Source organism: Malaclemys terrapin, chromosome 11 (assembly GCF_027887155.1).
Source record: "Malaclemys terrapin pileata isolate rMalTer1 chromosome 11, rMalTer1.hap1, whole genome shotgun sequence".
In the NCBI taxonomy this organism is placed as follows: Eukaryota; Metazoa; Chordata; order Testudines; family Emydidae; genus Malaclemys; species Malaclemys terrapin.
The window spans coordinates 67,219,175-67,242,973 of record NC_071515.1 but is presented as its reverse complement, the minus strand read 5'-3'; the positions used below and the strand labels follow the sequence as shown (position 1 = coordinate 67,242,973).

The following is a 23,799-nucleotide window of genomic DNA, read 5'->3' as shown; positions in this document are numbered from 1 at the left end:
GCACACACAGTGAAATATAGTCACTGCCTGGAAGAGGTTACAATTCAAATAGACAAGACAAAGGGTGGAAGGAGGTCTCAATTTTACAATGGGGGAAACTCAGGTATAGAAAGATTAAGCGACTTGCCTACCATCACAGAGGAAATATGCAGCAGAACCAGGAACTGAACCCAGGTCTCATAAGACTGCAATCACTGGCTGTAATGACAATTGTTTACTTTTATAGAGAATTATAAAGATAATTCTCTATAAATATTTTCTTCATAGTTAAACCTTAAATTAAATCTCAAACCTCTGCCTTATTATAGTAGTTGATGGTTCTTACATTTCCCGGAATTCAGAATATATGGGAACACCTTACCCAGGTAACTTACTGATAGGTAAACAAGTTTTTCATCTTTACTTAAAAAAAAACCATATGCTGGCAGAATATGGCTACTCAAGTCAAGGGATTAATGTAAAATCCATTCAATAACAAAGACTGCTAGAGCAGTAAGTATCAGGCCACAGTGGAAAATCTTTGTCTGCATGCACAGATCAGTCGGTTGCCTACAATTTGTTTAGAAAAGGTTTCAGTAACATGACAATGTTAAACTGTTTATATATGTGAAATTCTTACTATTTAAACATTATGCAGAAAAATTACACCCAATTACATCTTAAAGTCTTTTTTATGACATACCTAATAGGACAATCCAAAGTAACATGTTAAATCATTATCCCAGTAAGAGGTCTTGCTGACTTTGTCTCTATGAAGGTATTACGTTTATGAATAATACTCTAACTTTTTTTTTTTGCGCAGAGGACATCAAAATAAGTGGCACTAATTCTTTCACCCAATTATAGTACATAAAAATGGCACATCTGAAGCACAGAGCTTTAAAGAAAAAAAGTAAGGCAGTTTAATTTTATGTAGCAACTGGCTTGTGACCTATAAAATGTAAGTGGCTACAGTTGCATGTGATCATACAACAATACAAAACTAGGTCTATATAGGGCTGAGAAGAGGCTCCTAGTCTACCAGACAATCTCTTTCCTAAAGACATCATGATTTTGCTAAAGCAGTTGGACAATTACACACAAAATGTAGGGACTGTGTTGGATGACATGTATCTCTGCAACTTTTAATAAATGTGATGACCTATTTTTCCCCTTTGCTAGTCTCCATCAATGTTCTTTCCTTTTAAAACTATGCCCAGAGAGCATGTAAATAACTGACAAAACATAAAGGACTGAAACATTCATCTTAGAGAGAGAACATGAGGAAGAGAATTGCCTAACAATATTGAAATCTACCAACATTTCTCATGTCAAAAAGTATTCTATAGAAACCCAGTGACTGGTTCCTTTCCCAACTCCATCAGTTCTGCACAGAAATATGTCATTCAAGCCTCCTCTTCATTAGAGAATTGCAGTGCAGCAACTTAAACAGGTGGGGCAGAACCAATGCAAGTTGCAACAGGGGAGTGTGACCACATTAGCTCCATCCTGTTTCAAACAGTGCACCATGTCCACACATAGTCCTACATTTGAGGATCTACACAAGTCATGAGGCACAGGGGCTATGCCACGCTGCACCCTGACACTGGAAGAATCCTGCCACACCAGTTCCAGACTTCAAGGCCTGGTATATAGTAAGAGTTCCACTGTCTTTGGATGACACTGCTTGAGAGAGGGTGTGTGTGTGTTCATTTATTCAGTCTTTTCAAGTTTAAAACTGTTTATTCTCTCCCCTCCATTCTTTCATAGCTCCAACAACAATTCCATTCACCAGTGTTTTCTTCTAAGAGGGAGAGACAGGTATGCGCTAGGTCTGGAGGGAAGACATCTTTTTGAGTGCCTCATTATGGCCTATAGTAAGTTCCTCATCTTTCCTTCCCCAGGTAATGCCGTAAAGGATCCGGAGGATGAATCACTCAGAGGAGTGAGGAGAAAAATAGGTGCTGAAGAACCAGGGGGAGTTAAGTACATATACGTGAGTTAAGTAGAAGAGCGGGTTGCCTGTCTATATAACCTCTAACTAATGATCCTTTTGTGTTTTCTATTTTAAACTGCTCAGGAGTACAGAGATGCTGCTAGGGCAGTGAACTGACTGTCGGGACAACTTCCAGTAAAGTCAGTGCATTGAGGTATGTGCCGGACACGTAACCGACCACTGCTTGTGTCCGTTCTATATAGCAAGAGGATCCCTGTGGACAAAGTCTACATGTTTTAGAAAATGTTACTGAAGATGTATTTTTCATTATACCATTGCGACCTCCTATGCTGCTGCCCTGAAGGTTGGGGCAGTGAACCTGGAGGGTGGAGGAAGCAATGGGCAGAGCTTAGACCTGCTGAGTACTGCCTCTGTCGCTCTTGAGCCTGCACACAGCCACTAGGCCAGTGCTCTGAGCTGCTGAAGCGGTCACTGACGCATGGGTACGGGCAGTGTAGGATTGCACTGAAGACTAATTGCTGTTCTGCAGCCCATATTATAGAAATCAATTGGGTTGTCTCAGTCTAGTTCCTAATGGATAGATGTCCATATGACACAAACATGCCAGAAACCAGTAGAAGAATTACAGTGCTTTGACAGGTTGGGAAAATTAATTAGGTTCCCACTTCTGTTTCCTCCAGACAGGGATGCAGTAGCTGGGTGAGGATGGTAGGAGGAACCTCGTGGTACTACTGCAACTGCCATTCCTGCTTGTGTGGATAAACAGGACTTTAGTGCATGTGTAGCGCACTGGACTGACGGCACCAAATTCCATTGCTCCTCCCCCATACAATCTATTTAGAAGCAGTTCACTCGGCCTCTGAGAAATTCCTCACTTTAATCATGAGGAAACATGCCCTAAATATAAGAGAGTTAGTCCATGATTCATTCTAAGCTAGAACTAAACTGCAGACAAGATCAAAACAGAACAGAGTGGGTTGGGCATGCTAATTAGAGCACAACAATCTCCTCCACTCTTTCCACTGCCCCCCATTTAAAAACAGAGCTTACTAGTTCATATCAGCTGTTACCCGCAGAATTACCCTTTTCTTCTGTGTGGCAGTCAGCATTAAAGTAATATTGCAAAGAATCTCCAGTAAGATGGCAGACTATTTATAGTGGCTCAAACAGTACTACAGCTCTAAAACAAAGCCATTTGAGGAACGGAATCATGCAGTCATATATTCTTAGGGCCCTTCATTTTCGGTTTTTATTTTATTTTTTCCAAGAATGTATGGGCGTTTATTACACGACAACAAAAACAGATGAAAATTGGTGGAAAAAAAAAACTTAATTTTCCGGGTAAATATGGGGGGTTATTTTAGTGGACGGAAGGACAGGGGGGAAGTATTCAGTAGAGTAATACTTTGATTAATTGAATTCAATATGGTTTGCTGCAGAACTAAAACTCAAAATACAGTGCCACCTTTGAGTTTAAGAAAACATATCTCTATCCCCAAATAAAACTTTTCATTTGACTAAACAGTTTATTGCTGTAGACTTAAAACTATTAGCCTATAAATATTTATATTTAATAGTTGGGCCATAGCATTTGCAGCGCATACACTCAACTTCATGCTTTCCTGTTTGTTTGTTTTTTAAACTTTCAATTACTTCCTTGTGTTCTGAAATGTATTCTGATACAGATTTTCGATTTCTTTCCATTGTAGTGTGTCAGACCTTTAAACCATTATCTGCTAAGAGTGTGAATGTGTACGCAGTGGGCGTGAGATTCATCAGTACATTTAGAACTTGCGTGCCTGTTTGTTTGTTGTGTGTATCTTCTAGATTAATACATAGCCTTACTTCACCAGGCCGCTTTGCATATACACACAGACTAGTGTATTATCGTAATACATATATCTCATGCAATGTATTGTATCTTCCTAATAAAACAAGGTTTTTTTTTTATATATTTGAATGATACAAAAATAGGGTGAAAATCAGAAAAAAAATACTTTTTGTAAAACCCGGGATTTTTTCAGTAAAAACCTGTTTAAACTGAAAACCAAGGGGCTTGTATATTCTGAATACAGACATTTTTTTAAGGGAGAAACACTAACGGAACAAACTGTCTGAAAATGCTTCAGAACTGCTACCATATTATTGGCATACATGAAACAAAGAGTATCAAGATTTGAATCAGTTGCACTCATTTAGAGCTACCTAAACTTTGGTGAAGTTTTAACAACTCTGAACAGAAAAAAGGTGTTTTGAAATTTTAAAGGACAAGCTTGCTTGTAAACATGTATGAAGTTCAATTTTTTAAAAGTCTGGTCTGAAACCTGTCTCCAATCTCCTTTGATTGGATTCACCTACCCACCACTTTTTCACTATATGAAACAGACCACAGAACATAAATCAAGCCCTGCCTTTCATTTACACATCCCTTAGAAGATTGCATGCTCAGCAAAACAGAAGAACCACCATGCTTCATGACACCACAATCTAAATCATGCTTGTGCTGGAAGGAAGAAAGAAAGAAAGAAAAAGAAAGAATTCAGAGTGGTAGCTTCTGCAATCAACACATCAAGATGAGGAAAGGCAATCAACCAGTAAAGGAATATGGCAATCTGCATACTACATTTTGGAAATTGCCTTATCTGATTATGATGATGGTGAATCACCTAGTTTAAAAATTTAATGAAAATACATAAGTAACAATGAAACAGAAAGCGGTGATCTTCCCAGTCTGAGGACACTGACTGAAACATAGGGAAGTGCAGCTCAGCAGATGAATACATAAGGGAAGTGACTTGGACAGAGTGGAATTAAGTTAACTTCTAGTGAGTAATAACAAGGGAATTTACCATAATCCCACATGGAGTCTCCAGCCTCCCACACATTCACCTGCACAGAGCAGCACTTTTCACAAACTATGCCAGTAGACTGCATTTCCCAAGTACAGTAGGAGCAACATAGTCCCCATCATCTTAGTATCTGAGCACCTCACAATCTTTAATGTATTTATCCTTACAGCACTTCTGTGAGGTAGAGAAGTGCTATATTATTCCCATTTTACAGAGATTAAAATAACTTGCTCAAAGGTCAGACGCAAAGTTTGTGGCAAAGCAGGAAATTCCACCTCGGTCTCCCACAACCCAAGCTAATCAATGAACCATCCTCTCCCTCATGGAGATACACCCAGTAAAATACACAATTAAGGAAATAATTAAAGTATGGCTTGAAAAATTCACCCAACACATCAGCCCCAGGACTAAGCCTCCTCACCAGGTTTAAAACTACTTGTGTTGCCACTCCAAAGTCATGCCCTCTTTAAATAAAATGCAAATTGGAACATCTCTTGCTTAGTTATACTCTTCCCATTTTTAGCTTCATTCCATTTTCTCTCTCATTTCATTCCAGTAGCAGAGGAATCCACAGAGAATCGTTCCCCATGTTTTCAGTGTTTCTTCTTTTCCTTCTCTGCTTGCGCCTCCATTCTTTCTTCCCCATATGTTCTTCACCTTCTCCCTTATATTTGCTGTCTCCCTCCGTGCCCCCCCCCTCCTCCAATCTTCGCACTGAAATCAATCTCCCTTTCCCTTCCACTGCTCTCTAACTTGTAGCTTCCTCACTTCGATTGCCACTTGTACTAGGCAGGTACCTAACTTATGATAAGCAACCAGCATGCACAAATGAGCTAAAAAAACACCAATACCAACTCTGGTGTGTGTGTCTCATGCACCCTGCTGCCCTCCCACACAAAGAGTCAGAAAAATTTACCAAATACCTGATAGCTAGAGATTAAATAAAGATGGGAGATTCCACTGACCAGGGGCAATGCCCAGGTCAGGAGCCAAGACCCATCCTTGCCCAGTGGCTGGGAAAAAGGAGGATGCTGGGATTCTTACCAGGGACCTTGCTCAGTAGTTCCATCTTTTGTAGTCTCTGACTAATAGGTAATTTAATCTATTTGTTGGGAAGAAGTATATTCTCCCCTTTGGTTCTCCCACCACCACCCATCCTTAACTCCCCTGGGTGGAAGTCTCTGTTAATTTACCCCTCCCCGAGCCTTTAATTTTCATCCAGTTTGTGTGAAACGGACCCAATTCTTGTTAGTTTACTGATGTCCAAAAGTAGCAGAGAAAACTAACAAGGCTAATTAGTTTTCACTCTGCCACTCCTTGGGAAAGCTCTGAGCAACAGCAGAGGCACAAAACTAGTCTGCCTGTAGACTAAGACGACAACAATTCTATCAGTTTACTCCTGCCTCATGTTGGAATGTTTTCTTTGCAGCCAAAAGGGCTACCAACTTTAAAGAAAATTAGCAAAAAAGCTTAGATTTTACAGATGTTGATGACACTTGCCCGGGAACAATTTTTTTTGTATGGAACTAGTGGAATTTTCAAAACTCGATCTAATGCCTGCACACAAGTATTTCTATTAAAAATAGACAACTTTATTTATCATTTATAATTTAAATCCAAATCCTGCAAAAGATTCCACACGGACAGACACTTATGCTTGGGCATACCTTCTGCAGAATTGGGAGCTCAGACTGTACATTCTTTGGGGCAAGTATTTATATTTATCTGTACTACAAGGTGCCATAAACATTTACAGTGCAATAAGTAATAAATAGTTACCAAGGACATTAAAACGCCACTGTTCCTCCAAGAACTGGAAACAAAAAACAAAACAAAAAGAAACACAAAATGTTCTGGATTCTAACTTAGTGGCTCCCTTGCAAGCATTTAAAACTGAAATCTTACTATAAACATCAGCTGGTACTACAACTTATTTAAAACTGTAAACAAATATGCCATAAGAAGTTACACATCTACCTTTGGTACATACTCTGATGACTGACAAATTGCATATTTATTTACATATTATTCTTATTCTGTCAATTTCTCCTTGATAGCCATTTGATTTATCACAATGTGCATATTTAAAATTATTGTGGCCTATTTTCAAAAGTGCCAAGTGCCTATAACTCAATGAGTTTTATGAACGTTCAGCTCTTCTGAAAATCTGGGCTTAAAAAAAAAAATACAGCACTGTCTTACTGGGTGGAACATAACGACAATACTTATGCTCTTTTCAGGGATCTACGGAATGCTTTTAATATTCTAAAATTTGGTCTGGAAATTCAGGCATTAGCTTGGTTCACAGATTAACTGCGTAACGGAAAATAGGTGGTAAAACATCAGAAAAAAATAGGGTTGTCCTTAAAATCTTTATCATGGCACTTCATGGATCAATATTAAGACTCCATCTTTATATTTTTATTATATTATATATAAAAATATATATATAAATATAATGACCTTCTTGCACAATACACTCTAAATCTGTGATATGCATATTTGATTCACTTATTTGTAAAAGTGAAAACGTAACTGAACTGTTCAAAGTGACTTGGGAAAGGATTTTGAGTACCAGTAATATGAACTCTACACTATCCTATTAAGTGGATAGTAACTTGAAATTGTTGCAACCATTCACAACGTATCTAAGTTTTAGGAGTAAGTACACTTGGATGTAGTAAGTCCTAACATTCTCAGGCCTGTAAATAACAAAATTAAGACAACCCATGTCTCAACAACCGTTTAATCTAAAAGACTATTTTCAAGATTATTAATACAATTATTTCCACTGTATTACAAAGGATGAGTTATGTATACAGTAAAAAAGTATTAGTACAATTACAGCAAGAACATTGTGTAGATGCTTCACCCCAAAATAGGATATACTGAGAACAGGACAATGCGGCCCAATTCCGACTGGGCCTTTGGATACTACCACAGTATAAATACTTACTACTAAGACACCGAGGTCACAGAAATTGTGAATCTAAATAAAATTAGTTAAATTCTTGAAATGGCTGTGGGAAGAAGAGGGGAGTACTTCAGCTGCAGGGCTAGGCCCAGCTTCTGCTCCAGGTGTTGCTATCTGGCACCACTCAGGTTTTCAGTATCCACCCTCTTATAGCTGGAGGAGGAAGGGCAGATGGGCCAAACCAGAATGCCATTGCAACCTAGCGCATGGGGTCACACCACCAACTGAATTTGGCCCATCTGCCCCTCCATGTACAGAGGGGCAGATACCCAAACTTTAGAAGCATCAGGTCTCATGCCCAGAGTGCGAGCTGGGTCCAGGACCTGCTGCAGGGTCAGCTTGCTCTCCATCCCGCCGCCCACCCGACCTTTTCCCAAGATTTCACTGACTATATTTAGGCCACCAAGGACATGAAATGTCTTTTCTGTGGAATGCCTTGAATGAGAAGTACATTTTATGCTAATCTGCATAAAGCAAAGCCACACTGCCCCTGCCAGGAATGTTGGTGACCTTTCTGTGACTTTTCCTTTTTTCCTGCACTTCTGCCATGAAATTTACCAAAACATTTTGTGCCAAAATCTTAGCCTCATTTACAACAACTACTACAGGAGAGTAGTCTGCCACTTTTATTATACTTGTCAAATATATTAGACAGGTAGGCATGTGTTGCAATGAAATCCTTACACCTGATTTAGAGAAATCCAATAAGAACTCATTTTGCATTCCTCTGTGAAGCCTTTATTTTGCTTTTTCATATTCCGCAGTGTGCAGTAACTGCGTTTACAAAATATGTCCATATATCATATCAAGATTGAACCCTTATGCATTCCCTTGATAAACAAGCTTCAGGCCCAAACTTGTATACAATATTTATATGGAAATTTTGATCTTGGATAGTCATTAGCTAATGGAATTTATTTATAAACTTTGCAGGGACACCACCACAATACCTGCTCATGTCAGACCATGTTTATCTTCACACCACCATTCTAATAAGGGCAGTATTAACCCCATGTTACACTTGGAGAACTGTAGAACAGAAAGACTGAGTTCCTTGCCCAACATCACACAGGAAGTTTGTGGCAGAGCAAAAACAGAAAGCAAATCTGAGCCACAATCCAGTATCTTAGCCACAAAACCATCCTTCCCTTGGAAGAACTCCAGGCTGCTAAAGTTAGGCAGTTCCTTATATACAACACTTTTCCACCTTCCAACTCCTTTACAAATACCCCTCTGAGATAAGTAGGAATAATCCACATTTTACTGATGGGCAAACTACACCACTGTAGTACCTTTTCCTAACAAGCTAGATTCCTTCATAGCCCCTACACCCCCTTGAAGAAAAAAAAAGGGGGGAAGCCTCAGATGTTTTTCAAGAGACAGATTTTAGATACCGAAAACACAGTTCTGTCCAAGCATCATTAAAATGTAAAACTATTTTTTCCCACAACTTACTATCATTAGTCCATTTGTATTATTACTGTTGGCCCTCTGTCAAGTGACAGCAGATGTCAAAGCCTTGCAGGCCAGCTTCCTGTTGTAGGAGAAATCAGTGATGCTAAACCGGGATATATTCTTTGCGCAACTTGTTTATTTCACACTATATATAGCAGTGCTTGAACACAGGTGGTCACAAAAGGCATGCAGGCAGCCCTCTCATTCAAGAAACTCAGCCAAAACACCAATGCCCAGTTCCAAGGAGCGAACAGGCTTCAAAAACTGACCCTAGTAAGACAGATTAAAGCAGAGATCAAACTCCCAAGCTGATTGCCATGGCTCTCCACACACACACACACACACACACACAAAAAAAACCTACTAAAAAAATTAACTATGATGCAACATTTCAGCCGACTGAGAAGTGCTTGCATGCTAAGAGAAAACTTGAAGACTAACAGCAAGGTCCGGCGACTCCCATCACAACATTTTTATTTATTACAGAATAGTGTATGAAGGCATCTCCAGGATCAGGGCCCCATTGTACTCAGCTATGTACGAACACAGGAAACCAGAGTCTCATCCACCAAGAACTTACATGTTGCCTTCAATTTGATTGTAACAAAGTGAGTAAAACACAAACCAAAAGCAGAAAAGGGGAGAGAAGAAGAGAGTATATACCTAGCTAATAGTATGCACAACTATGTTTTTTAAAAATGTAAACTAAGTTACTGTTTTAAGAATTCCTAATTAAAAGGTAATGCCCCAATCTCACTTAACATTTGCTCAACTAAAACCTCAGGAAAAGTGTCCATGGGCTTGCTGCCTATATTAGTTTATTCCCCTTCTACTTCCTCTGATGATAGGTCCCTAGAACTGTGGTGCCATGCCCATGTGGTACTGGGAAACCACCAAAATTCCAAGAGTTCTACTTTCCCTACTGTGTCTTTTGGGCATGGGTGGGACCCTATAGGCATCAAGTGAGAGAGGGCAAAAAGCGTTTGATCATTTAAAGAGCATATACGCTGACATACTTTTTTTTTTTTTTTTTTAATTCTAAATAGCTTTTGAGAAAAAAATAGGAAGATTGACTGTGCAATTCATCAGCATTTGAATAGTCAACTGCAAACTGGAAGCAGTGGTTCCTGTTCTTCATTTAGACCTGTGGCAGAAGAAGTTGTATTTTTCACACTTACTGGTTTCTGTGGCAATCAGCACATTCTCCTGCATTCAGTCAAATACACAGCAAGCAAATCTACAAAACAAGTTCCTCTAGGGCAGTGGTTCTCAACCAGTGTATACCCCTGAGGGTACACAGAAGTCTTCAAGGGGGTACCTCAACTGATCTAGATATTTGCCTAGTTTTACAACAGGCTACATAAAAAGCACTAGCAAAGTCAGTACAAACTAAAATTTTATACAGACAATTACTCATTTATACTGATCTATGTATTATACACTGAAATGCAAGTACAATATTTAAATTCCAATTGATGTATAATTATATGGTAAAAATAAGAAAATAAGCAATTTTTCAGTGACAGTGTGATGTGACACTTTTGTATTTTTACATCTGATTTTGTAAGCAAGTAGTTTTTAAGTGAGATGAAATTTGGGAGTACAGAAGACAAATCAGACTCCTGAAAGAGGTTCAGAAGACTGAAAAGGTTGAGAGCCACTGCTCTAGAGTACTTAAGGAACTAGCTGAAGCAATCTCAAAACCATTAGCAATTATTTCAAGAACTCATGGAGGAGGAACGAGATCCCAGAGGACTGGAAACGGGTAAACATTTAAGTGCGGGAACAAATTACAGACAAATTACAGACCATCAGTCAGGCTAACTTCGACACCTGGAAAGATACTGGAACAAATTACCTAACAATCAATTTGTAAGCACCTAGGATAAGAGGGTTATAAGGAATAGCCAGCAATCATGTTAAATCAGCCTCATTTCCTTCTTTGACAGGGTTACTGGCCGAGTGGATGGGGGCCCGGGAGAGGGTGGGAAGCCATAGACAAAATATATCTTGATTTTAGTAAGGCTTTTGACACAGTCCCACATGACAGTCTCATAAGCAAACTAGGGAAATGTGGTCTAGAGGACGTTACCATAAAGTGGGTGCACAACCTGTTGAAAGACCATACTCAGAGAGTAGTTATCAATGATTCGCTATCAAACTGGGAGGGTGTATCTAATGGAGTCCAGCAGGAGTCAGTACTGGGTCTGGCACTATTCCATATTTTCATGAATGACTTGGATAATGGAGTGGAGAGTAAGCGTATAAAATTTGCAGAGGACACCAAACTGGGAGATGTTACAAGCACTTCCAAGGGCAGGATAAGAATTCAAAATGACCTTGACAAATTGGAGAGTTGGTCTGCAATTAAGAAGCCGACATTCAATAAAGACAAGTGCAAAGTACTTCACATAGGAAGGAAAAATCAAATATACAACTACAAAATGGAGACTCACTAGCTAGGCAATAGCACTGGTGAAAAGGAGCTGGGGGTTATAGAGGATCACAAACTGAATATGAGTCAACATGATGCAGTCATGAAAAAGGCAAATATCACTGAAGTATATTAACAGGAGTTTCATATGCAAGACATGGGAGGTAACTGTCCCACGCTGCTTGGCACCGGTGAGACCTCAGCTGGAGTACTGTGTCCAGCTCTGGGCACCAAACTTTAGGTAAGATGGGGACAAATGGAAAGAGTCTAGCAGAGAGCAACAAAAATGATAAAAAAAAAAAGTTTAGAAAACCTGACCTATGAGGACAGAGTAAAAAGAAAGTTAAAAAATTGGACATGGTTATAGTCTTGAGAAAAGAAGATCTGATAAGAGTCTTCAAACCCATTAAGGGCAGTTATAAAAAGGACAGGACAATGACCAGTTATTCTCCATGTCCACTGAAGGTAGGACAAGAAGTAATGGGCTTAATCTGCAGCAAGGGAGATCTAGGTTAGATATTAGGAAATATTGATGGGTAGTTAAGATCTGGAAAAGGCTTCCAAGAGAGGTTGCGGAATCCTCATCATTGGACGTTGTTAAGAACAGACTGGATAAACACCTATCATAGATGGTTTAGGTTTACTTGGTCCTGCCTCAAGGCGGGGGACTGGACTTGATAACCCAGGGGAGCGCAAACTATGGCCCACCAGCCGTTTTAATCCGGCCCTTGAGCTCCAGCTGGGAAGCAGGGTCTGGGGCTTATCCCACTCCCGTGCTCGGTTCCCGGAAGCAGCGGCATGTCCCCCCTTGGGCTCCTATGCGTAGGGGCAGCCAGGGGACTCTGCTCCACATGCTGCCCCTGCCCCAAGCGCCGCCCCCACAGCTCCCATTGGCCGGGAACTGCAGCCAATGGGAGCTGCAGGGGCAGCATCTGTGGACAGGGCAGCACTCTGCAGAGCCGCCTGGCCATACCTCTGCGTAGGACCCAGAGCAGGGATGTGCCGCTGCTTCCAGGAGTCACTTGAGGTAAGCGCCACCCGGAGCCTGCACCCCAACCCCCTGCCCCAGCCCTGATCCTCCCCCCGCCCTCCCAACCCCTCGGTCCCAGCCTGGAGCACCCTCCGGCACCCCAAAACCCTCATCCCCAGCCCCAGAGCCTGCACACCCCACACCCCTGCCCCAGCCCTCCCGCACACTGAATTCTTCATTTCTGGCCCCACCCCAGAGCCCGCCCCCCCCCCCAGCCAGAGCCCTCACCCCCTCCCGCACCCCGACCCCAATTTCGTGAGCATTCATGGCCCGCCATACAATTTCTATACCCAGGTATGGCCCTCATGCCAAAAAGTTTGCCCACCCCTGTGATAACCTCTCAAGGGCCCTCCCTTACATTCCTATGATTCTGTAAGACAAAGACACAAATAATTTGAGAACATAAAGTAAGCCTCTAGAAGTGCTCCAAGACGCTTATTTCAGTGAAACACACTGCTTACCCCTTTCCATACATAATGTTTCATGATATAACCTATGACCTACATGAGATCATCCCTCTTCGTTCAAAGTTCAAATAGAGAGAGGATTTGCTATTACATTAGGTTCTGGGTCAATAACAGTGTTCAGTTTTTGTAGCAAGGCTCAAATCCTAATGTGTTATAAGATATGAATATTTCTGTACCCACTGAAAGTACGCACTGGGAGAAAAGAGTTATTCCCCCTGAAAACTTATTGTCAGCAGGAAATTCAAATCAGCCCTAAGTGTTTTGAAATACCGTTCTGCCTTGCAAGGGGGGGGCGGAGGGGGGAAGGATGCATAGTAGTGCCTACTGTCCATTATATTAACGAAACTGCTGAAGTGACCCACGCTAACTCTGGTGCAGGGCAGAAAATAGCAAACAGAGCAAAGACCCTACACCTAATGAATAAAAAGCAAAACACTGCTCTCATTGGACAACTGTAAAATGGCCTGTTTAACTGCACTGCCATTTAGAAGGCTCTTTAGCACTCAAAATATATCTACCATGCAAACCAACTGAAGTGGGTGTTTCAACAAGCAATTTAACTTCTGCTTACATTAATACTGAAACTACTCTGTAAACCCGTCTACATTTCGCAAAGACTCCTCCCACATACACAAGTATGTACATCAATTCAAAATGAAATCTAAAGTACATCTATGGGTGACACTGGCTTACCGTATCAGAAGTACTGGTGATTTCAGAAGCCTCGATAGTTAATGCTCAATTTGAGACATTTTAAAGAGGTCTGATTTTCATAGGGTACATTCTCAGCACTTTCTGAAAAACAGGACCCTTTAAAATATCTCAAATTGAGCACCTAAAACTGGAGACACGCAAAACCACTAGCCATTTTTGAAAATCCTATGGTTGGATTATCTTGCTTCTGAAGACCACCATTAAAATTATCATTAATACAGTCTGGCGTGTACATCTAGATAAAATGAACTGCAAGGTTTTGGAGATGGAGGTGTCAAACAAATTTCCCAACACACCAACATTTCAATAGTATGGTTATGTTACACAGTGGAGCACAGAAATTGTTACGGTCTGCATAGGTATAGCTCGATTACAATTTTTATATCAGCAGCAAATTTCCTTTGGAGTCTGGTACCACAAATTAAGCAATGCACCACTTCATTTAGTAATTGCAGTTTCTGATAAATATCAGCAGACCATTCACTTGCTAGTCTCCTGACATCAATTTCATTACGTTCAGTAGCTGAATCAAAGCTGCTCTACTCAGAGTTACGTTACAACACAAAATTTGCTTCTATGCATTTTATTTGGTTTAAATGTCAGGCTTATTCTTGAAGCCAAATAAAAAGGATTTCACTTTTAGAGTAATGGACCCTAAGCAATAATTATGCATAGAAATAGGCAAAATAACAAATCTCTATAAAGCATATCTAGGTTAGCACAAGCATGGCCCAGAACAATGGTTTGCTCTGCAGCTCCTATGTCTCTTTTCATAACTGCTTTTTTTGCCTAGTGCTAATTGCTAAACAATAGTATGTAGTAGGCCCCAGCCTACCAAGAAACATGAGAGGAGTTTCTTGTAACTGTAGAACTACAGTATCCCAGAATCTTATTGATACTCTACATGGCTGTTATAGACTTTGCAGCAAACATCAAGTCATAAGCAATCTGAATAGCCTATATCTTATCAATTATGCAACCGATTGACATCCGCTATTAAGTCCTTTCACCACCCCCTGAACCACCTTTGGAAGAATCTTGGAAGAAAAATAATTAACTGTTAATTGCCACATCTCAGAAATGGTTCAAAATCAAGACTCTCAGATTCATTGGTTTTATTCTCTGTGCGTGTCAGCTGAAAAGTACCTAACAATGCCAAATTCATTTTACAACAAACTGCAATTTGTCTGGATATTCAGAGGACTCTCTGTTTCAAATATTACACATACACACCACAAAATTAAAAGTTAAAAGAACGTTAAAGTTGCAAAGTCAAGCACTCAAAAGCTAGGAAATGCCAGAATTAAGGTTGCCTTTGCAATTTGAATTTGGCCTCCATGTGTATACCTTGTGATAGGGTTTATTTACATGATTATTATTTTTTGCCATACCTCATTCAGAGCACAGAATAGACTGTGCTCATTTAACAGCTATTCAATATTGTGTTTTCTCCTCCTTGCTCAATGTGTGGCCCCATGCCTTATTTGCTGTACATTAATCATAGAATATCAGGGTTGGAAGGGACCTCAGGAGATCATCTAGTCCAATCCCCTGCTCAAAGCAGGACCAATCCCCAACTAAATTCATTATTCAAACCTTGCCCTGAAGACAGAATTATTAATTTCCCAATGGGCTTTTCTATAGTGCGCATCACTGTAGTAGCTAAGTGCTTCACAAACATTAATTTATTTTCACAACACCCTTGTGAGAGGAGAGGTATTATACCCATTTCACAGATGGAGAACAGAGGGACCAAGAGATCAAGGTCAAAGTTATCCACTAATTTTGGATGCCCAATTTGAGATGTCCAAGACCTGATTTTTCACTGTACATAGCATTATATATGTTCAAAACACAGTTCCCATTGACTTCAGTTGCAGCTGTAAGTGCTCAGAACTTCTGAAAACTCAAGCCTCAGAATCTCAAGTCAAGCACCCAGAAAATAAGGAACACACAATTAGTGACCACAAGTGAAAAGTTTGGTTTAAGCAATGACTAGTATCACACAGGAGCTCTGTGGCAAAAACAGAGCTGGAGCACGCCCAGTGTAGATGCAGTGTTCAGGGAATCTAACTGCTAAAATCTAAGATGTCACTACAGAGCATGTGCCCACGGCAATTTCACAAAGGCATAAAACTTGGCCAAATTTGGGCAGATTTTCACAGGGATAGTACATAAAGGTCATCACCTGCCAAATTTCAAGGCTCTGCTCCAAAGCATGAGCTTTTTCAAAGAGAGGATTTCCAGATTTTTTTTAACATGGGCAAAACAATGTATTTTTCCCTAGCCCCATTCTCAAACAGCTGAACTTCTCTCCCCTCTCCCCCCCCCCCCCCAAAAAAAAAATCTACCTCAGGCAGCCACCCAGCACAGAAAAATTCAGGCTAAATGGTTAAAGTTTGGCAAAGTTACAAGTACTAAAAACAGCGTCTTATAAGGGGAAGTGTTAGGTAATCTTAATGACAGGCGATGCTCCCAGCTGCACCTATAATCAAATGAGTCAGTACTTGCAAATGAGAGGAACCTGTATCATGATAGAATGCTCAGGATAAGTAAGAGTCCTGTATACATTCCCTATTTTTCAGGGAACTATTCTATTCTCTGTATGTTCTTATACTGTACACATAACTGTAATATTCAAGTGCTTTCCTGTAGTACATTAAGTGACATGACAAACATCTGCCATGCACAGTTTGTTCTCCCCAAGGGGAGAATTTCATATGTTGTGTGTAGTGGAACGTTTTGTTTTGGTAGGATTTTTACTCTTTTAATATACATGTAGTTATGTGTTTACATTAGAGCTTGAACTTGTAGTGAAAGGTAACAAGATTTGTGACGGTCCTTGGTTCTCATGGGAATTTATTCCACAGGAAGCCATCAACAGCACAAATGATTTGATCTCTCAGAACAACATGTTAAAGACATTTCCCCTGTACATTCCATTTAGTTTTAATATCTAGATGTACATCTGGGGTCAAATCACTAAGACAAATATTCTGTTAGGATTTAGTCAATAGAGGCTTTTGCACATTCCTGCCCCTATGGGTTCTACTGCCTTCACTTTCAGGGTCCTACATGATGAAGATGCTCAATGGCAGCAAGACCTGGATAACGCTCTTTTAGCTAGGGTTACCATCCGTCCGTATTTCCCCAGACATGTCCGGCTTTTGCGTCTCTAAATAGCCGTCCGGGAGGAATTGGTAACAAGGTTAAAATGTCCGGGGGTTTTTTCTCCCGCGCCTCCCTCCCTCCCATGCAGAGTGCAGCTGCTGATTGGGCGGCTGGGCCCACTGAGCCGCTCCCATTGGCCTCCAGCAGCCAGAGCCCTCCCCTACTCCCCCCTCCCTCTGTCTGCAGCCCTATGTAACACACAAACTGACCCAGCGGGCAGCGTGTTTTGCCTACATGTGGAATCAGAACAGTAAGGGGAGTCCGGGGGGGGGGGGGGAGAGGGGACAGTCGGGGGGGGTGTTGGATGGGTCCCCAGCCTCCACCTGCCACCTTCCCCCCCCGTAGCCCCCCCCCCTCCCTGCCTCTCCCTTGCCTGCTTGTATTGACAGAGCCAGCGACAACTGCAGTCTGCTGCCCCCTGGTCTAGCGTCCCCCATCCACTAATGGGAAGACAGGCTGCCCTTACCCTGCCCTTCCACCCTAGCCCTGAGCCTCTCCAATGCCCCAAACCTCTCATCCCCAGCCCTCATCCCCCCGCACCCTAATCCTCTGTCCCACCCAAGCCCCCTCCTGCATCATGAACCCCTCATCCTCAGACCCACAGCCCTCACCCCTGCATCCCCTCCTAGCCCCAAACTCCCTCCCCACACATCCCCTCCTGCCCTCAAACTCCCTCCCAAAGCCTGCACCCCCTCCCTTTGCACCGCCTCCCACCCCCAAACTCCATCCCAGATCCTGCACCACCCACCTCCTGCCCCAGCCCGGAGCCTGCACCCAAACTCTATTCAAGAGCCTGCACCCCAATCCCCAGCCCAGGACCTGCACCCCAGACCTCCTCCCCCCTCCCAGAGCCTTAGGCAGGTGGGGGGGGGGTTCTGGGCACCACCAAAATTTCTACAACCCTGCCACCCATGCGAGTGGATAAGGGTCGGGGCAGTCAGGGGACAGGTAGGGTCATAGGGGGGCAGTTAGGGAGGGGGGTTCTCAGCAAGGGGCAGTCAGGGGACAAGAAGCAGGGGGGGTTGGGGTTCTGAGGGGGGCAGTCAGGGGTGGGAAGTGGGAGGGAGTGGATGGGGGCGGGGCTCCCCCCCGCCCCCCGTGTCCTCTTTTTTGATTGTGGAAATATGGTAACCCTACTTTTAGCAAACACTCATCAGCCCTGACAAGCCACTGGAGAGGAACATTCAGCACTCCCTCCCCATTGGCCCACTTCATGTGTAATTGGGCCCAGGTATTTTTTTGCTTTGTAGCAGACAGCAACCATAGGAGCTGCATCTCTGAGTGTCCGTCCTAACTCCTTTAGCCATTCTTTCATAATCCTGTCCACTTCTTTAACACCAGCCAGGTTCACTGCTCATACGTCAACATCCTGTGTGACCTTCCCTTTGTTCCAATTTGTTCTACCCATCTAGTGCTTTAGTTCATGCATAAACATGAAGGACTTGCCTACACTGGGGAAATGCTTTCTGTTATAACATTTGTTAACACAATGTTCAACACTCAAGGTAAACAGGAATGGTTGGGTTTTAAAATCACATCTCCTCATCATATTAATAATTGTGAACCCAAGATGGACCCTAAGGTTAACCAAAACCAGCTGACAATTTTAAACTCGACAGTCATTGTCAATATTGAGTGCTAAGTTGTGCTTAACTCCTTTGTTAATATGTATTATAACTAGGGCTGCCAAGCGATTAATTGCGCGATTAAAAAATGATTAAATGTTAACACTATTAATCGCGCTATTAAACAATAGAATACCATTTATTTAAATATTTTGGATGTTTTCTACATTTTCAAATTTATTGATTTCAATTACAACACAGAATGCGTAGTGTACCGTGCTCACTTTATATTTATTTTTGATTGCAAATATTTGCACTGTAAAAAAACAATTCACCTAATACAAGTACTGTAGTCCAATCTCTATCATGAAAGTTGAACTTACAAATGTAGAATTATGTACAAAAACACTGGATTAAAAAATAAAACAATGTAAAACTTAGAGCCTACAAGTCCAATCAGTCCTACTTCTTGTTCAGCCAATCGCTGAGACAAACAAGTTTGTTTACATCGCCGGAAGATAATGCTGCCCGCTTCTTGTTTACAATATCACCTGAAAGTGAGAACAGGCGTTTGCATGGCACTGTTGTAGCCAACGTCATAAGATATTTACATGCAAGATGCACTGAAGATTCATATGACCCTTGATGCTTCAACCACCATTCCAGAGGATGTGTCCATACTGATGACGGGTTCTGCTAGATAACGATCCAAAGCAGTGCGGACCAACGCATGTTCATTTCATCATTTGAGTCAGATGCCACCTGCAGAAGGTTGATTTTCTTTTTTGATGGTTTGGGTTCTGTAATTTCCACATCAGAGTGTTGCTCTTTTAAGACTTCTGAAAGCATGCTCCACACCTCATCACTCTCAGATTTTGGAAGGCACTTCAGATTCTTAAATCTTGGGTCACGTGCTGTAGCTCTCTTTAGAAATTTCACATTGGTATCGTCTTTGCATTTTGTCAAATTTGCAGTGAAAACGTTCTTAAAACAGAACAACATGCTGGGTCATCATCCAAGACTGTTATAACATTAAATATATGTCAGAATGTAGGTAAAACAGAGTAGACATACAATTCTCCCCCAAGGAGTTCAGTCACAAATTTAATTAACGTATTATTTTTTTAACAAGTGTCATCAGCATGGAAGCATGTCCTCTAGAACGATGGCCAAAGCACGAAGAGGCATATGAATCTTTAGCGCATCTGGCACGTAAACAGATTGTGACACCAGCTACAACAGTGCCATGCAAACGCCTGTTCTCACTTTCAGGTGCATTGTAATTAAGAAGTGGGCAGCATTATCTCCCATAAATGTAAACAAACTTGTTTGTCTTAGCGATTGACTGAACAAGAAGTAGAACTGAGTGGACTTGTAAACTGTAAAGTTTTACATTGCACTCAAAAACAAAACAGTTATGTAACCAAAAAAAAAACTACATTTGTAAGTTGCGCATTCATGAGAAAGAGACTGCACTAGGGTACTTATATGAGGTGAATTGAAAAATACAGTTTCTTTTGTTTACAAATATTTGAACTGTAAAAATGATAATCAAAAATAATACCAAGTGAGCACTATACAGTTTGTATTCTGCATTGCAATTTAAATCGATTATATTTGAAAATGTAGAAAAACATCCAATTTCAATTGGTATTCTATTGTTTAACAGTGCGATTAATCGTGATTAATTTTTTTAACCAAGATTAATGTTTTTGAGTTAATCGTGTGCGTTAACTGCGATTGACAGCCCTATAACATGGTGCAATCTCTCAGTAGAGAAGTCCAAAATTAAGATAAACAGGATCAAGCCATCCCCGCTGACAAATCACAATGACTGACTGCATGCCAGTGCAAACCCCCATGACCGAGGCTTGCCAATGCAGCTCCCAACAAACAATGTTTGAGCAGTGATGCTGTAAATCCATGCTGGCATGTAATTATTTATTATCTACTAATCACAGGTGCACACTGTGCTTTACAGACTGCTTGTGTGTATTACTTTGTAAGTGGGTAAATTAATTTGCCTTAACTTTGAATTTGTTTTACTGGGGTTTTTTAAATAAAAGATTTATTAACTTTTGCATGATCCAGGGCATGAGTATATTGTGCCATAGAGAAGACCAGTCATGAAAGAAGCAATTTCTCAGAGATTTCAAGGAGGAGGAGGTCATCACTGAATACATAGGAAGAGTGAGTCCGTAGCAGGCATAGGGGTGATATGAAAAAAAGGCACAGAGTTGCAAATAGGAAGAGACTATGGGGGAACTGAAGAGCAGGCACTATACAGGAAAAGGAAAGCAAACAAATGGAAAGGGAAGGAGAAAGATGAGCTTTAAACAGGACAGAGCACATACTAATTTTAACTTTGATAATAAAGGATTTTAAAAAGCCACACACATTAAGAATTAAGGCCCAAGTTTTCAAATGCCTATTTGGATGCCTCAAGTTTTTGGTACCCAATTTGAGTCACCTTAAAGGGTCCACATTTTCAAAGGGTTGGGGGCTCGGCGCTTTCTGAAAGCCAGGCATCTTTAAAATGTGTTAAACTGAACACCTAAAAGTTGAAGCATCCAGATTTCTAATCAATTGAAAATTTAGAGCTAAGGCACTTAACCAATAGGAAAGCAGTATGAAAACACAGGAAAGGTAGAGGTGGAAGGAGACAGAGTGTGATGTCAATTGGTGACTTACTTCTTGATGTCACAATTCTAGTACCCAACTATGAGTTTTTTAAGGGCATCGGTAACAGAGAAACTAAGGGAGGGGGAAGAAGAAAAGTAAGAAGGGGACAGAGGAGAAGCAAGTATGCCAGCTCTAAGACAGACTTATCAGGTAATAATAATCTGTCATTTTGCCTCTCTCTCTGAAAGGCTCTGTGGGCTGGTTGCAGCAAAGCAAAAGAAGTTTAGAATAAGAATTTGAAATCACCACCAAAAAAAATTCCACAGATAAGGAGTCTAATAAGTTTTACTTTTAATTAGAACAGAGCAGAGATGACGACGAGAGAGAACAGGCAGGGACAAGAGATAGAGTGGAAGTTACAAAGAAGGGGCGTAAGAAAATTGGCCACTAAAACTGATGCATCTAAACTTCCTTACTCATCACAATACTAGGGACCTTGACTTTAATGGAAACTCTGGCTTATTCTCAAAAATCTAATCTTAATCAAATCAGTTACTACTAACTATGCAATTCTGATGCACTTCACAGCTAAAACTTAGTTATAATGTTGACATAAGTATATAACAAAAACAAAGAAAATCAGAGTTGGGAATTAAGGGTCAACCTACTGCAGAGGTTAGAGCAGGGGTCGGCAACCTTTCAGAAGTGGTGTGCCAAGTCTTCATTTATTCACTCTAATTTAAGGTTTCGCGTGCCAATCATACATTTTAACGTTTTTAGAAGGTCTCTTTCTAGAAGTCTATAATATATAACTAAACTATTGTTGTATGTAAAGTAAATATGGTTTTTAAAATGTTTAAGAAGCTTCATTTAAAAATTAAATTAAAATGCAGACCCCCCCCGGACCGGTGGCCAGGACCCGGGCAGTGCGAGTGCCACTGAAAATCAGCTTGCGTGCCGAACTGCCTACCCCTGGGTTAGAGAATAACCAACCAGTGCTCCCAAATACCATATATGCTGTAATAACCGAGTTTACTTGCTTTCCCTAGTTTAATGTACAGCCTTAAAAGGCAGATCAGTAGGCTCAAAAATTGGCATTTTAGGGGCTCAGATATTCTGGTGATGGGCATGTTATAAAAGCCTACATATATTAGATAGATACCCCCCACCCCCACCCACCAAGAATCTCTCTCATCGTTCAGATTAACTCCAACTCATCCAAACTTCACTAGGAAGGATTCTTATCAAAGACAAACCCAAGGGGCAAATCACCTCAATTTCAAAATATGTGCCTTAGCTGTTAATTTTAGATCTGATTAAAGTTGGTTTTTAATGTATTTCATGGTCTTTCACTATCTTACACAGTTTTCTTCCTAGTCATAGCTTGAAATGCAAGAATGTTGAACTTTTTCATCTCCTCAAAATGTTATTCCAAGTCATCTGGGAAGCAAGGCTTTTGTTTTCTGCATCCATTGCCTTTAGAATTCATTTCCTGCAATATTCCTCTAAAGACTGCACAGTGTGCATTTTAAAATGCAGAATTTATATTTCTTTACCTTTCAGCCACAAGTTATTCCACGTCCTTAATGCCTGCACATCTGCTCAACAATAGAAGCAATCCCCATGTCAAGGTCAGTACAGTTAGTTTACAATATATAACCCATTACATCAAATACTGTTCTGTATAAAAATGGTGGATACAAGATCTAACCTATTTTGACTAATATTTAAATATAATACTTTTAATATTTTAAATGTAATGTCCATTTAAACGGTCACTTTCTCAGTTTGTGAAAGTCTTACAAACAGCATTATTGTTATTTAGAATTTTTATTACAATAGTGTGTAGGAACACCAGTCAAGGATCAAGGACTTACTGTACACATGTGTAACAAAGATGGTCCCTATCATAATCTACATGGGGGGGGGGGAAGGAGGGGAGAAGGGAGGATATTAAATGGCAGAAAGGGGAATATGAATGCAAAATAAAAACAAAAAAAGCAGGGGGATTCCACAGCAAACGTAGCACCCAAATTATTTTTATGTAGTTGTTTTGTTTTTAATTGACCAGATTTCAACTTGATATTATCTATAGAATAAAAACAAAACACAAAAATTCCGCCTCCACAACCACTGAATTTACCTTTTACAGTTTAATTTGTCAGGCACATTGGTAACTTACTGTTCAACTGAATATTAATGACATCAAAGGTCTCAACATTTGAGAGAGAAAAGTCTCTGCATTTTGTAGGGGGAAGGAGGAGTAGTTTCCACCTATCATCAGTCAGTGAAAAGTATGCTGTTTCAATATAAATTATAAAGGTTTTAGTAAAACTCTGAAAGACATTGCCTGGTCAAATTTGACCTACAGTTTAAGTTTTGGGAGGAGGTGAGGAGAAAACAACCTTTTTCAAAAGTTAAGACAAATAAAAAAAGGTTGCCATGTTTTGATTTTTTTTTTAAACCAACAAACACGCCCTTATAGCATTTGCAACTCAAATTGCAGCTTTGTGCTAATGCACAAGAACTTGAAAACGTAACTGATTGGAAACTAACATATTTTCATTGTCCAAGCTGACAGA

At 40.6% G+C, this 23,799-nt stretch overlaps 1 protein-coding gene across 5 annotated transcripts in view; it reads right to left on the bottom strand.

Moving 5' to 3' along the window:
* Nucleotides 1-23,799, bottom strand: part of OSBPL11 (oxysterol binding protein like 11) — a 69,296-nt gene that overhangs the window by 38,613 nt on the left and 6,884 nt on the right. The window contains exon 2 of one of the 5 annotated variants that reach the window (XM_054043908.1): nucleotides 132-198. The exons of the other annotated variants lie outside the window; for them this stretch is intronic. The gene's annotated coding sequence lies outside the window, so the exon portion shown is untranslated. The remainder of the gene's footprint in view (nucleotides 1-131; nucleotides 199-23,799) is intronic. 5 annotated transcript variants of the gene reach the window in all.